The following is a 14722-nucleotide window of genomic DNA, read 5'->3' on the forward strand; positions in this document are numbered from 1 at the left end:
TGGTGTTCCTGCTCCGTGCTTCTCATCTTGTCCTTTCAGACTCTCAAAAAGGCCAGTTCAGATGGGAGACCCCTATTTTGCCTTGCCATTTATGAACAACGCTAGAACCTTGTTGTTCTTGTAGTTCCTAGGCTGGTAGACTGGGCACCCAGATAGAGGTCTGAGGCAGAAACATCACTGTAGCAAAGCCCAAGCTGGAGTGTCCATTTCACATTTGAACTCCATTCAGTTGAATCTCAGTTTCCTTTGAGTTATTACTTATCTTGTGCTTCCACAATGTGAAAGACAATATGCGTTATTAGCTGATCTTAATATGATCTTTTTGCTTAATATAGTTCATATGCTTGCTGAAAAACAACCCCACACATTAACCAGGTAAAAATAGTTTAAACTGCAGTCCTTTTTGTGTCTGTGCCGAAGTGTAACCTTCTGTTCTTGTGCAGCAGTCTAGATGGAAATATGAGCAGCTGTAAATTGATACAAAGGATACATAAGTGTAGGAATTAAGGTGTTACAGCTATTAAGATACTCCACTCCTTTCAGAGTTAAACTTGCTTGTTCAAAATCCTCACCCTCATACAGTTCTCAGGTGTTGATTCAGTCTGAGCTCAAACAATAGTTGGCAATTTTGTGATGTAGCTGGACATTTCTAGTTTAAGCTGAAGATTAGGAAAGCTACATTCCATTTCTTTTTTCTTGAGAATTAAACCTGTATTTTATTTCTTGTATCTGCTTTATATGTTTGATGCTTTTCTGAAGAGATGAGGAAAACAGCTGTCAAAAACTCTTCGGTAACATTGCTGAATTTGCCCTATTCTTTCTTGACAAACTATAAGCCGTGTATAGCCACAGTCATGATGCTACAAACCCTTCCCAAAATGAGAAAATAATACTTTTTTGTAGATAAGTAAAACCCTTGATCTTTATTGAAATTATGCATGGATATTTATTTATTTTTAAACTTGCATGTATTCAAATCATATACTCACAAATTAGATCAGAAATGCATAGCAAAATATTCGTGATATGTTTATAATTGGCTGTGATAAATTTGATATATTATTTCTGTGAGATAATAAACGAAGGCCATAAAATCCAGTGCAGCCACAACAGAAGTCCTCACACTGTGTCTAAGAAGTATGAAAAGATGAAGTGAACACAACTTCCTGTTCACATAGCTCTTGCCATCAGTTTGTCAGAGATCTCGTCTCCAGACATTTCTGATTACAGACAAGGTAATATTTATTCTTTCTTGTGTACAGAGTAGCAGATAATTGGGACAATAAATCTATTTGTTCTCAAGGGTATGGGAAGACAAACCTTTCTGGATTTAACACCTCAAAAGGTGATTTAAGCTATGTGACTGATTTTGCATTAAGTTGATTTGGAATGTTCATGCATCAGAACAGACATGACTAGACTAGGAGTATTTCAGTTGGAAGGGACCTACAATGATAATCTAGTCCAACTGCCTGACGACTTCCTGATGCATTAGTTAGACACAGCTAGTAACCATCACAGAGAGCAGGAACTTCAGCCCCATACCTTTTCCCCAGGTAATTGTTTATTTATGCATTCATGATCTTAAATCATTAATATAGGGGGTTTTTTTAACATTATAAGCTAATGTGGTAATAGTACTTAATATCGTGACTATCAGGTTAGAATAATCCTCCAAAAAGTGGATTAATTTTTAGATATGCAGCAGTTGTGGTCCAGATTCCAGCTATTGGTTAGCATTGGGTTATTTGATGGAAATTTAAAGGTAGTGAATACATGTTGGGATTGCTAGAATTGTGCTGTTCCTCTTAATCTTTTATTTTATCATAGATGTTTGCTGATAAACCTTAGAATGTAAAAGTGAGTTCTGTCTAAGAGTGAAGCATGTTTCCTCTGCTTTAATAATTAACTCTGTACCCATGTATATTTCATTATAAAGTGGCAGCCTTTTACACTGCTCTTACTTCTGTAAGGAAGCCAAAACTACTCCTCTATCCTTATGCAGGATAGGTGATAATGTGCACAAGCACACTGAAATGCTTCTGTAAGTTTTTGTTTTGAAAATTTTTTTGAAAATATTTTTTAAATCAGTTCAGAAATCACTTATATGCACATTCTCACCTGCAGATAGTGAAAATGGAATGAGAGGATAAGCCTCTACAATATTATTCTTTATAGTCATTCAATGTAGTGGCTGAGTCCTGTTGTTTGGTCAATATTTGTTGCACTATAATTTGAAATACTTGGTAAAGTTGGGTTCTTTGTTCACAAACTCCTATTGAAGTCAATCTATCTAAATCATAGATTTAGTGGGTGAAATATGTTCTACTAACTATGCTGACTCTTTATTCCTATTTATTTTTAACTTTAAACCTGTTTTGTTTGTTGTTGTTGCGTTGTTTTCTCATAGAGATGTATAACCTATTCTCCAATAAATGCTACTTTTTATGAAGAATCATGACAAAGCCATTTTAATGACTTTCTAAAGAAAGACCTTCTAATTAGAATGCAGTTTATATTGTTTCTCAGTTACCTACAACATTATTGGTCTTCCAAGAATTATAAAAAGTTCAAAATATTCATTCCTCCTTAGCAAAAAGTGTTATATCTATATCATATAAAATGTTTATCTGTGTATTTATTATTATATTTTTTGTAAGTTACAATATTTTTACCAACTAGGGATGTAATAACTATTAGTCTATAGTTTCTGGAAGGCTGTTATATTTCCTGATCATCAGATCTGTGGCCCAGTTGTTGCTATTAATCAGACTGTGAATGGTTTCTAGTGTATTAACCATGCTGCACTCCTTTCAAACTCCTATCATCAGGTTTAGTCTGTGAGTTTATTCCAGAATCTTCTCTTATTTTTTGCCACATCCTTTACTGCTGTTGGTACTTAATTTTACTGCCATAAAAGTCCTTGGGTTTATATCTTGCTTTTATATATTAATAACTGTAACAAACACGGTGTTTACTTTCTCATTAAAGTCCTTGCCTGTCTAAATTACAATATGAGATACCAGAAAACTTTGGTTTTCCACAAATATTTGGTCCTGGCATTTTATCGTATTTCTCACTGTTTGTACATGTATTAGTTCTTATTTTGTTTGGTTGTTTTGGGGTTTTTTACATGTATCTTACTATAGTTTGTACTTACCGATTCCAAGAGAGTTTGATTTTCGAAGTGCAAAATTTGACTTATTTTTTTTTCTTAAATTAAGTGAAATGAAATGTTGAGGAGTGACCGACCAGATAGTAGCACTTACACAGACCTGTGGGTCCTGGTGGACAGCAAGGTCATCACAACTCAGCTGTGCACCCTTGCAGCAATGAAGGTTAACCACATGTTCTGTGCATTAGCAATATAAAGTCACGGAGCTCAGGGAAAGGATTATTCGCTTTTACTTAGTAGTCATAAGGCTGCATCTGGAATGCAGTGTCTGGTTTTGGGCCCACAGAAATAGAAGACAGATATCAGCTGGAGAGGGCCCAGCAGGGAGGCGACCAAGATGGCCAAGGTGCTGCAGTACCTGACATATGAAGGGACACTGAAAGAACTGGGTTGGTTTAGACCGGGCAAGTGAAGGCTAAGGGAGAAGTAACGGCAGTCTTCCAGTGCCTGAAGGGGAGTTACAGAGGAGACGGAGCCAGACACTTCTTAGTGGTGCACAATAAAGAGGCAGCAGTCACCATTTGCAATAGGGAAATTCCAGCTGGATAGCAGAAAAAGTTTTCCATGTTTGGGGCAGGGGGTTGAGTGAGATGATCTCCAGGGGTCTCCTCCAAAGTAACTTATCCCGTGATTCTATTAATTTAGATGGATGAGCCTGTCCTTTTGTATTTCTGCATTACCTCTCTCTTGAAATTGTCAAAACATACTACTGCTTAATGAGTAAGACTGAAACATAGATGTTTTACAGGTAAAGAAACTGAGGCACAGAAATAATGGTACAAGTTTATGTTCTGTTAATGGACTTATTTTTTTTTACATTATATTAACATTCCTTTAACTTAAACCCACATTTTTCTCCATGTGTGGTATTTATACATACATATATATTTATTGAGTACGTAATTGTTATCACTTTCTAGACATATCAGGTAAATTTATAATTGCATTCATGAGAGTTCTGAGGTTTGCATTCATGTTCAGTTTACCATAACTAAATGCTAAATGCAAAAAAGTCCTTCAGCTTTAGATCCTACAGTCAAAACACTGTAGCAGCTCTCTAAACTTGTGTCAGTCTGAGTCTTCTTGAAGAGTTTGAAATTGATGTAGCTTACTCGGGAAAATCCTTTCTTGATGCAGGAAAGCCAGGAACATTTAAAATGACTATGATTAGTCTATTGACATTGTACAAAGTGCTTTGGGCCTCTAGATTTCATGTGATTTAAGTGAAAGCAGAAGAATTTTAACAGTACCTGTCATGTAGTATTAGACTATAAAAGTGACTCAAGTAGAGAGGCTTATCTGTTTTCTTTTTAAGTTAAAAAAAAAAAAGTGCGGGAGGAAAAAATATATAATACCTCACAAATCTCTTACAGAGCTATTGAATACCAGAGCCTAGATGCAATATATGGAATAACAATTAATTCATCTGGTAACCATCTTGGTAACCATCAACTGAGTAATTTCTCCAGTTCTTCAAATATTTCTTACCGTGTGTCAAGGAAACACGAGATAGTATTCTACATCTAGCCTCACCCTTGCCTATTAAAGGAGAATATTAACTTTACCAGCTGGCCACATTGTTGTTAATACAGCCCAGGATGCGATTTGCTTTCTCGGTGACAGGAGCACCACTGGCTGTTACTCAACATGGCCATCACCATAACCCCCAAGGGAGCAGGGCTGCTACCCAGCCAGTCTGTTCCCAAACTGTCCTCCTGTAGAGGGTCGGTCTGTCCCAGATGCAGGGCTTTACACTTCTCCTCGTGAGTGTCTCAGTGTTTCTGTTTGCCTAGTCTTCAAGTTTCTAAATGTCCCTCTAAACTTAATGTATATATTTATATACAACACATGTACGTATAAAAATAGATATGCATCCTGGATTTTTTTGGTGCTATTGCAGTAAAGAGGGTTCAATACTGCAGTTCAAAAACTTTTTGGATAGTGAGACTCAAATGGCAAAAGATGTGAAATATCCTTCTGTAGTAAAAGTAAAAAACACAGGAGAAAATATTCCAAGCAAGTACATTAACTACTAATTTAGGGTTTAAAAATGTTTCAAATAAATGAGAAGAACTTGAGGCAAACAGAAAGAAGCTATTTTTAAAATAAATGTGAATGTAGAAAACTGAAATTCCAGATTTTAACTTTCTTTCTTTCATATAAAAGTGGGGGAAATTGAAGGGTGGCTCATGGGGGATCTGCTGAAGAGAAGTTGGGTGTACATGGATAATTTTACTCATATGAAGATTCCAATAATATCAGAATGGCAATACGGCATTTTGTAGTTGAAGAAACAAAAGTTTAATTCGGTGAACCTCCCATTTCTCCATTTGTATCTCTTTACTGTTATACTGTCTTCAAGCACTTAAATATGTGCATGTTCTTTCCTCCTATTAACATTTAGTTCATTTGGGCAATTTAGAAGGATCAATGTAAAAAGAAGTTTTTAAGCATGAACTGTAGAAACTACACAACTATATAAATGTCTGGAAAGCCTCAAAGATGTGGTGTTGGACAAGCTGACAGTATCTCACCCATGGGGTCCAAAAATCCTTCCAGGCTCTTTTGGCTGTGGTTTGTTCCTTTACTTAGGCTAGACCAAAGTAAGCAGTATAAACCTAATTGCCCTTTAAGGATGATGCCTGGGCATGGTTATACAGTCTGGTAACATTTTGGCCCCTTTTACTTATTTGTAGTGTTATTTGAAAGAATAACTTGTGTTTTTAAACACAGTCTTCTTCAAATAGCGATACAGGGCTAGAAAGACTAGGAGAAAGCTATGGTGGTGGTCAGGATTTTTGAGTCTCTGTGTTCTGATAATATCACTGGATTTCTGGTAAAAATTCTGTGTTTGGATACTGTTCTGTTCTTCCATAGCCAAGGATGATGACCAACAGCATATACTTATTAATGTGAAAATAGTCACAGTTTTGAATTACATGTTCTGTCCCTGCTGATAAATCTTTATGGTGTTGGTATGATGCCACATAAATCTTAAATTTTCATTAGCTTTTTAAACTAACTAGGAAACTCCATGCATCACAATCAACAAAAAATATATTTTGATTCATTATTATGCTGTTTAACTACAGAAACATATTCCCTTGGTGTCCCACTTCATCTAATATGTAGTGTGGATAGTTCACTTGGGATAGAGCTACATGAACACTTGCTGTTGCATCAGAACCAGACTGAAAAGTTCCATCTGTTTGTTCATGTCCTGTGCCACAGTTCAGTGCTCCCTCAGCTGCACTTAGGTTTCATTCTATTAATCGGATCACTAAAATGGTATACTTAAAACCACTAAAAAATATTTTTGTGGGTTTTGTTTGTTTTGTTTGGGGGTTTTTTGTAGGTTGGTTTGACTTGGGTTTTTTTCTTTTAATTTTATTTTTAATTAGGTCATTACAAGACCCTGAGTGCAACCACATAGACATTTGCACCGATAAAACTGAGAGGAGCATGAGCCATGGCAGTAGAGTAGGAGGAAGCAGCAGAAGGAGGGAAGAAATCTTAAATCCATTTCACACATGGATACAATTTTAAAATATAAAAGACCAAATCAGTGGTCTCTAGGAACACTGCAAGAAGAATATGTTGGTTTATATCTTTATAATCTGTACTTTTTTAAATTGTTCTCAGTGTAATATCAGATAACCTCATAAATGTTCACTGATTTATTTTACACAGTTTACAATATTAAACTTGTCTTTCAGATAAAGGTCATGGAGTGAGACTTTGTACTAGATTTCTAACTCTAACCTAACCCTGATAATTATTTAAATAATTTAATGATTAATCAGAAGCTAGTAATTTTATTCTAAGACCTGAGTGTTAAGATTACTTAATTTTATTTATTTTATCTGTTCAAAATGGAGCTCCTGCTGACCTATGCAATTTTTATGAACGCTCAAATTGAAAACCTTTCAAAACTATTCTTCAAATTTTTAAATTAAATAATTTAATTTTTAAATTAAATAATTAAAATTGCTTAGATTCAAAGTACACGATTTTAGTAAAATGAAACAAATGTTTCAGTGAAAAACATAGAAAATGTACTTTCCAGCCACACCTGAAACAAACTTTTCTTTTTGAAACCAAAACAAACCCAACCCAACCCTGTTTATTTTCCAGTTTGGTATTTCTGCAAATCAGATCCAGAACTCCAAAGTATGATCCCTGGAAAACAAGGAGTGGACATTTAAGTGGGTGTATTAAAATTTTAAAGTAAAATACTTTGTGGCCTTAGACGTTAGCTTTTTGTCAGAGGCAGAAAGGGGGCACCCAGGGCCCTCCCAGTGCACTTTTCAATTGCACCAGTTCATTCTTTTCCTGAAGTTCTTCTTTCTTAGAAAGAAGATGCATTTCAGCTTCTTTAGCCAAAGAAATCAGAGGTTTCACAGACACCAGGCTGCTATTAAAGTTACACCATGTTTCTTCTCTGAGTAGAATCCTTCTAGAGAATATGTAAATCCATCCTATTGACAGGAGGAAGGTTGAGTCTATAGTTAAAAACTTTAGGACATTATTGTAAAAAACAAAGATCACGTTTTAGATTGTGCAGCAAATGTAACAATTACATTTCCTAAGATGACAGTGCTCAATGTTGGAACTTCAGAACTGTCCTGTAATTTTGACTACAATATTTGTCTGCCTATTCTACTTGTATTTATCCTATCATTATCCTAAACATAAATATTTAATATGTTTCTATCCTACACTGTGCAGAGTAGACACACACTGAAAGTATCCTAGACTAGAGGTTTAAACCAGTTTCTATTGCAATGCCATATTTTACCTATTTGTAACCTAATTCTAACATACTGAATTTGCTAGTTTTATTTTGAAGGAAGAAAAAAAATACATTTCTGCATAGACGAATACAGGGCTAGCTTATTTATGAAAAAAAAAAAAAAAATGAAACCCTACCTCTTTTATAAGAAAAAACTCAAAAACCAAAATAGAACGTTTCAATCTCTCTACTAAAATACTAGTTGATATATCTTAAACTTTTCTTAGAGCTATGAAACCTCATGCATCAGTAATATCAATTGAAGAAAATATCTTTCAATAAGCAGCTATTATCCTTGCCTTTTAATAGTTTGAAGCCTAATCTGACTCCCATGATATCAGTAGGAATGTTCTGCCTTTTTATTTCAATAGAATCAAGAACTGATATATTCGTTGATGACTGATTATTCTCAATTGGATGCATTTTATTAAGAAAAGGAAATATGTATGTGACTCCTATCTTCAACCATGCTGGAAGTGGCCAACTTAAAAGCAAATGTTCAGATCTAACTGTACCTCTATGTGACACTGGGCTAAGCTAAATCACTACTCCTTGTCTACAGTGGGCAGTGAAGCGCATTGCCATATTGAAACCTGATGGAAATTGAGCTAATTAAGTTTGATATTAGTATACAACAAAAACTAAATTGGTACAAAATCTCATATTTACGGAACCCAGAGTACAAAATGAACGGTGCAGCACTGTGTTTATGCAACCAGAGGGCTAATCAAAGGTTTAGGTCATACATATAATCCCGTGGAATCTGTGCTTTGGGAGAACAGTTTGTCTGTAATAATTGCAACTGAAAAGAGTCTCAAATAATTAAACATATACTTATGTAAATATATATACTTTAAAAAATCTATATTTATTTTATAGGTAGCTCAAAATATCATATCTATTCTGTTTTCCAGATAAGTGTGCATACTCTCAGTTGCCTGGACTTAGATAACAAATATAACAGATAAATAAAGCAAAGTTATCTAAATTCCACTTTAATTAGTCTTTGTCAATAAATTTTCAGAAAAGCTTTCAGTAGCAACAAATTGAAGTTCACAAATTTTCAGTAGCCACACAGCGCTGGGAAAAACAGCAGCAGACTAAAAGCAAATCTAACCTGCATATCATGGAAAAATATACTGAGACAGCAGAAACTGTTTCTTAACAAGCTGACATCCATTGCAGCAGCATCTCAATATTTAGGCAGGTGATGTAGAACATCGCTCATAACAAGTATTTCATCTTTCTGAGGAAGTTAGGCATAGGGCATAAGAAGAATCCTTTAACTTCTCCACAGAAAAAGGAATAACTTTTAAATACTCTTCCAGTGAGTTCCCAAGATTTTTCCTTTCAATGGTTACTGTAATCTTGAATGGAATATGCAAATCCCACCCCACACACTTTTTATTTAGATTGCATGGGAGTGGTGAACTTCATTCTTCATATTTTGATGACTTCTGATGCATAGAAGTGTTGAAATATTTTGATGAAATATTGTAACGATAGACGCATATGGAACAGGTTATAACAAAATGATGATTTATTAATAGTTTGCATTTTATTCCACATTGCTGTAATTTAACCAACTATATTTTATTTAATGAGTGAAAAGATTTTCTTCCACTTACTACTTTTCACTTTCAGTGGAGAATGTTCTTGTACATACTGGTATAAAGAATTGAAAATGTTTTTCATCTAGTGATTACCCAAAACTTCAATCAATACAGAGGAGGAAGTCTTAACTTTTAAATTAAATAGTAAAGAGTGACATAAATCTCACTGAACTGAGAAGAGTGTTGTTCACCTCTTATCTTTACTAAAAGTTACTGAAGGAGCATGCTGTAGAAGTGACAGAAACTCTCTTGTTTGCTTCAACTGACCAACAAAACTGAAGCCAGAGAAAGTAGCAACACGTCTCTGAATAACCCATCTCTGTTGTGAAATGTTTTGTGTATTAAGGTAAAGGGATTATTCAGCATGCTTGTTTAATGAAGGGCAGGAGGTGATCTTGCTATCTTGTTAGTTTTCTCATTATGACTTCAGAATAAAAATGCCCTTATAGAGTGTTGGTAGCAACAGGCAACATACCAAGATGTACCCAAAGGGAATAAACAGGAGCACAACTGCAACAGCAACAGCTACTGTCATAAACTTTTAAGTACGTCCTATTTGCTTCCCTGATTTCTGTTTGTTCTCAGGTAATGGAGAAGACTGAGGACAGAAACGATATGTTACCAGGTGCTTTTGTGTGGCAGCTTGCTGAACATTGTTACTTTAAAGTATTTGCTATTCTAATTAATACAGAACTGTTTTTTTCAGCATCTGCTTGTTAAGGTTGACTGGGAAATGGTTGCTATGGAACTATTTTCTGAGCTAGTATGGCAGAGCAACATTTAGCAGGATTTAATTTGCATCTCTGCCATGCTGCAATTTCTTCCTGATGGTGTGGCCGCAGATTTCACTGGTCTCCCAGAAAGCACAGCTCAGCACTGGAATTAATTGATTCCTCAGAAACAGTACAAGGGTCAACGCTCCCACCCCAACATTCAGCAAGGTTTCTAAAAGTAGTGAAGATCAATCTACAGAATTGTTTAATATGTAATCTAGCAGTTAGCACATTTATTAGTTGCAATAAATCCTGAACTTTCTATTTTTTATCATGAACTTTTATCACAGACTTGTTTTTATAAGGGAAAAAAGGTGTTATGTTAATTACAACAATTAACAATCACTGACTCAAGATTGTAAGTGGGAAAGACTTGGACCTTCCATTTCTGCTATATAGGTAGAAAGACCTATAGATAAGGTATCTTTTATCTTTGTCTTCCACTGAAATTATGTTTAATACCGTGAGTTTAGTTTCATGCTCATTTGAAGGGACTTTCTACTTAAATTTTTACTTAATCTATAGCTTATCAATATAATTAATATTATTTATTAATAATGCTGTTGAATAAAATATTTGTGTGAATAAAATACCATCGCATGGCTGTGCTATTAAGTTGGAGGATCTGGAAATAATAAATTGTAGCAAGAAAATAAACTGATTTACCGTATTACATTAAATAGAAGTAATAAAATTTCAGAATTAAATGTATTCTCAAAACTGCAAGTCGAATGGTGTAATATCCCAGGCTGTATTTACATACTATTATTTCCTCAGTAAACAATCAATTCATATTCATTATCCAAGAAAGGCTGGTTTGGGGATCACCCAAGTCACAATTTCATTTCAGCCCAGAGTTCTGTGGCAACTTAACTAATAATTCTTTCTATTTGACATTTAATGCGCCTCTGAGACTTCTTACCGAAATATTGCTAAACATGTTAAAATTGACTAGATCCTCGTGCCAGAGCTGCGGTCGTCAAAATTCCTGTTTCCTCACCTAATTCCGTGCTTTGGCAGAGAGTCCCTTTGGCGGGCCCCCAGCGGCGTTTGCAGGGCTGTCTCCCGGAGGAGCTCTGGGCCGGCGCTGCCGAGGAGCAGCCGGGCTCCCACCGTCAGGGGGCTCACTGCGAATGCGGCTGTGCCGAGCAGGCCGCCCCTCCTCTCGCCGCGCCGCCGCCGGGGCTGTGCCTGTCGCCGAGCGGCTTTCTGCAGTGTGTGAGTCATTTACAGGAATGAGGAGAAAAAGACCCTGTCTTTGAGTTCCAGAACAGCCGAGACCTGGGTCTTGTTGGGAGGAAAGTGCTCACAAACTGCGGTGTAAGAAGAGCTCTATGTGCCTCGCGTTCCTGCCTGCCCCTTTGTTCCTGTGTCCTTGGCAGGGGCTGAAAGAGCTGGGCTTGTAATACTTGGGCCCTGCTGTGCCACTTAAAGAAATAATAAGCCATTGTCTTCATTAAGCAAGCCTTGTTTTAGCAAACAGAATTCAGATACTAAAACGGGAACATTTTTAAGGGGGGAGAAGGAGAGACAGGGGTGCTTTACAAAATTCCCTAGAGAAACTGCTTTGTTTCCACTATTTTATTGCTACTTACTGAGAAGATTCATATTCAAATAGGTTGGGGTTGTGAATCGGTCGTTTGCACATTCTCATGCACCCAGGAAGGCTATGATTATGGCTAATTACAATGACGAATGAAATCCTAACAGGAGTGCTCAATCAGATTGCTGTTCATGCATGAAGCAACTAAGGCTAACCAATGGAGGTGTGATTTTGGTAATTACAAACAATGGGGCTAAGTTGAAAAAAGCTTAGTAAATCTGCTCGAGACAAAATAAGGTCTAATTAATCACTTTAAGTTCTGAATTCTCCACATGATCTGTATGCTCTGTTTTCTTTAGCATTCCTTTAATAGACTTAGTCTAAGGAGTAAGACTGCTTCCTTTTTGCTCACACTTTCACTGGATAAAATGCAACTGTTTCAAACTATTCTGACTTTCCCTTTGTGGCAATCGTTTTGCAACCTGTTTTTCAGGCAAGTGGATGGAACGTTAGAAAAATAAACACGGTGTTATTTGCCTTGCTAGTAGAGCCATTATCTATGTTGAGGAAAGCAATAAAGTTTCTTTCAGTTGTCACAGTATTATTGACCTCATTCCCAAACCTCATTTTATTGAAGTAAATGGGAATTTTGACATTGCCTCCAAAGAGTGCAGATTTTAAATCTCTCTTAAAAGGCAGTTTTACTCAGGCTAATGTAAATAAATTACTAAACAGTCATATATTTTCTTATTACTTTTGTTACCTTACATTTCAATAAAGAAATATTAGCAGCATTTTTATAAAGTCAAATGAAGTTTAATCTTTTGGCAATGGAAATTTGAGGTCATGACAGTTTTTCTGTGCTGTATAAATACTCATACCAAATTTTATTTAAAATATTTGATTACATGAGCCAATATTTTCATATCAAAAATCCTGAGATTAGTTTGTCCATAAATAAGCACTATACTTTGATCCAAAGCTCTTCTTTGGATTTAGAGTGAGAATAATGTTGACAACATGCTGACATTTTAGTTGTTGCCAAGTAGTCAAGGACTTTTCAGGTTCTTACACTGACCTGCCAACCAGATGGCAGGGAGTGTACAAGGAGCTGGGAGGGGGCACAACCAGGACAGCTGAACCCAACTGGCCAAAGGGATATTCTGTACCCTATGATGTCATGCTCAGTAAATAAACCTGGAGGAAGCTGGCCAGGGGATATCGCTGCTTGGGAATGGGCTGGGCATTGGAGGTGAGGAGTGAGAGAGCAGCTGTGTGGTGCTTGGTTGCCGGCTGGGATTAAACCACAACAATCAGTTTGCTCTCTTCGCTACTCCTACCTGTTTCACTGACACTCAGGGCAGGAGGAATTAGGGACTCTCATATTTGTGTAGGTTAGCATGTTTTATTCATATATAATGCAGCATATGAAAGATACTCTAGTGCTAAAAAATCATTATATCTTTGATGTTACCAACCATTTCCTTTATAATTATCTTCTCACTATTACAAGAACATTATTTTTACTCTTCATTTCAGTCTAATCACAATAGCAACGCGACCTTTTTTTTTTTGCTGGGACCTATTATACTTTTTTGTTTTTTACTTTTTCTTGAGGTCTTTGTAAGCCTTAGTGAGCGTAATAGTAATACAAAGTTTGAAGATGTTACTAATGCAGAGAGGGACTGTAAATAAAAGTTAGAGAAGTTTTGTCAGCTGGAGTGCTAGAAATGGGTTGAAACTTAATACCAAGAAGTTATGTGTATGGAGAGTAATAGTAAGAGTTACTCACAGTAATATTAACCTGATTCTTAGGGATTTTTTTTTCTCAGTTATGTGAGAGTTAGTGCGTCACTTATGTGTAATAAAACAGAAGATAGAAAGTCCTGACAGTTTCATTTGACTGGAAGATGGCTGTGGGACACTGGTATGATGCAACTCTAATGCAGTTTTGCAATGCATTAGTGCATTGAGAGACAGAAAATACAGCATTGTGCTAGACATTGATAAGACATCATTTCGAATATTCTGTAGTTCCAGTCACCTGTGTTCAGGAAACATTAACTTAAGCAGGTGTAGAGAGCTCCCAGGATGACTAGGAGAATGAAATATCAGTTTGACAGGGAGATATATAAGGAGAGTGGCATATTTAGCTGAGCCAAACAAAACTTGAGAAGGAAATATCACTATTCAGAATAGCTATAAATTGTGACTAGAAATTGAGTTAGGAGTGAAAATCTGGCATAGTCTTCCAAATTACATGGCAGTAGCCACTTGAAAGGCTTATGGAAGAGTTATATATTGAAATTGTAAATCCTGAAGACAATAAATTCTTATAGGTAATAAATTATTTTGTGTGTGGCCCCATAAGTATGGTTGTCTCAAATGGTTTTGAAAATAAAAAGATCGCTTCTTTTTTGCACTATATTCAGTTCTTCAGGGTTTCTTTTGGTTGCCAGTAGGAGTGCAAAACACAATGCTTTTTACTAGGAGTACATAATTTTTCTCTTGGTTTATTTATTCAATTGTTTTGATTTTGGGGCGTGGGGGAATGGGGGTGTTTTTATTTGTGTGGTTTTGTTTGTTTGTTCATTTTTTTGTTTTGCTTTGGAGCACTCAGCATTTCTATAGTTAAAAGAGGTTGTCAGGACAATTTCTCTCCAGAAGTTTAGCCTGCACTTGTAACACAAAAAAGTACTTCTTGTTGCTGTGAGGGGATTCTGCCATCACACAGCAAGCTAAAATAGGACAGATACTTGGAATTGGGGTCAATGGTTTGATTGATTAGATTTATTCAGAATGAGAATTGTTTGTATGATTTCTAAT

At 36.0% G+C, this 14722-nt stretch overlaps 1 protein-coding gene and 1 long non-coding RNA gene across 12 annotated transcripts in view; one reads left to right on the forward strand and one right to left on the reverse strand.

The window, feature by feature from the left end:
* Positions 1-11948, reverse strand: part of LOC110363376 (uncharacterized) — a 49294-nt gene extending 37346 nt beyond the window's left edge. For 2 of the 8 annotated variants that reach the window (XR_010471444.1, XR_010471443.1), the window contains exon 1: positions 11354-11941. This is a non-coding gene — a long non-coding RNA (uncharacterized LOC110363376). Of the gene's footprint in view, positions 1-11275 lie in introns of all 8 variants that reach the window. The other 6 variants (XR_010471447.1, XR_010471448.1, XR_010471445.1 and 3 more) reach the window with 6 other exon arrangements.
* The window catches only part of PACRG (parkin coregulated), a 232957-nt gene that overhangs the window by 66682 nt on the left and 151553 nt on the right, over positions 1-14722 (forward strand). The window lies entirely within an intron of this gene.

Source organism: Columba livia, chromosome 3 (genome assembly GCF_036013475.1).
Source record: "Columba livia isolate bColLiv1 breed racing homer chromosome 3, bColLiv1.pat.W.v2, whole genome shotgun sequence".
In the NCBI taxonomy this organism is placed as follows: domain Eukaryota; kingdom Metazoa; phylum Chordata; class Aves; order Columbiformes; family Columbidae; genus Columba; species Columba livia.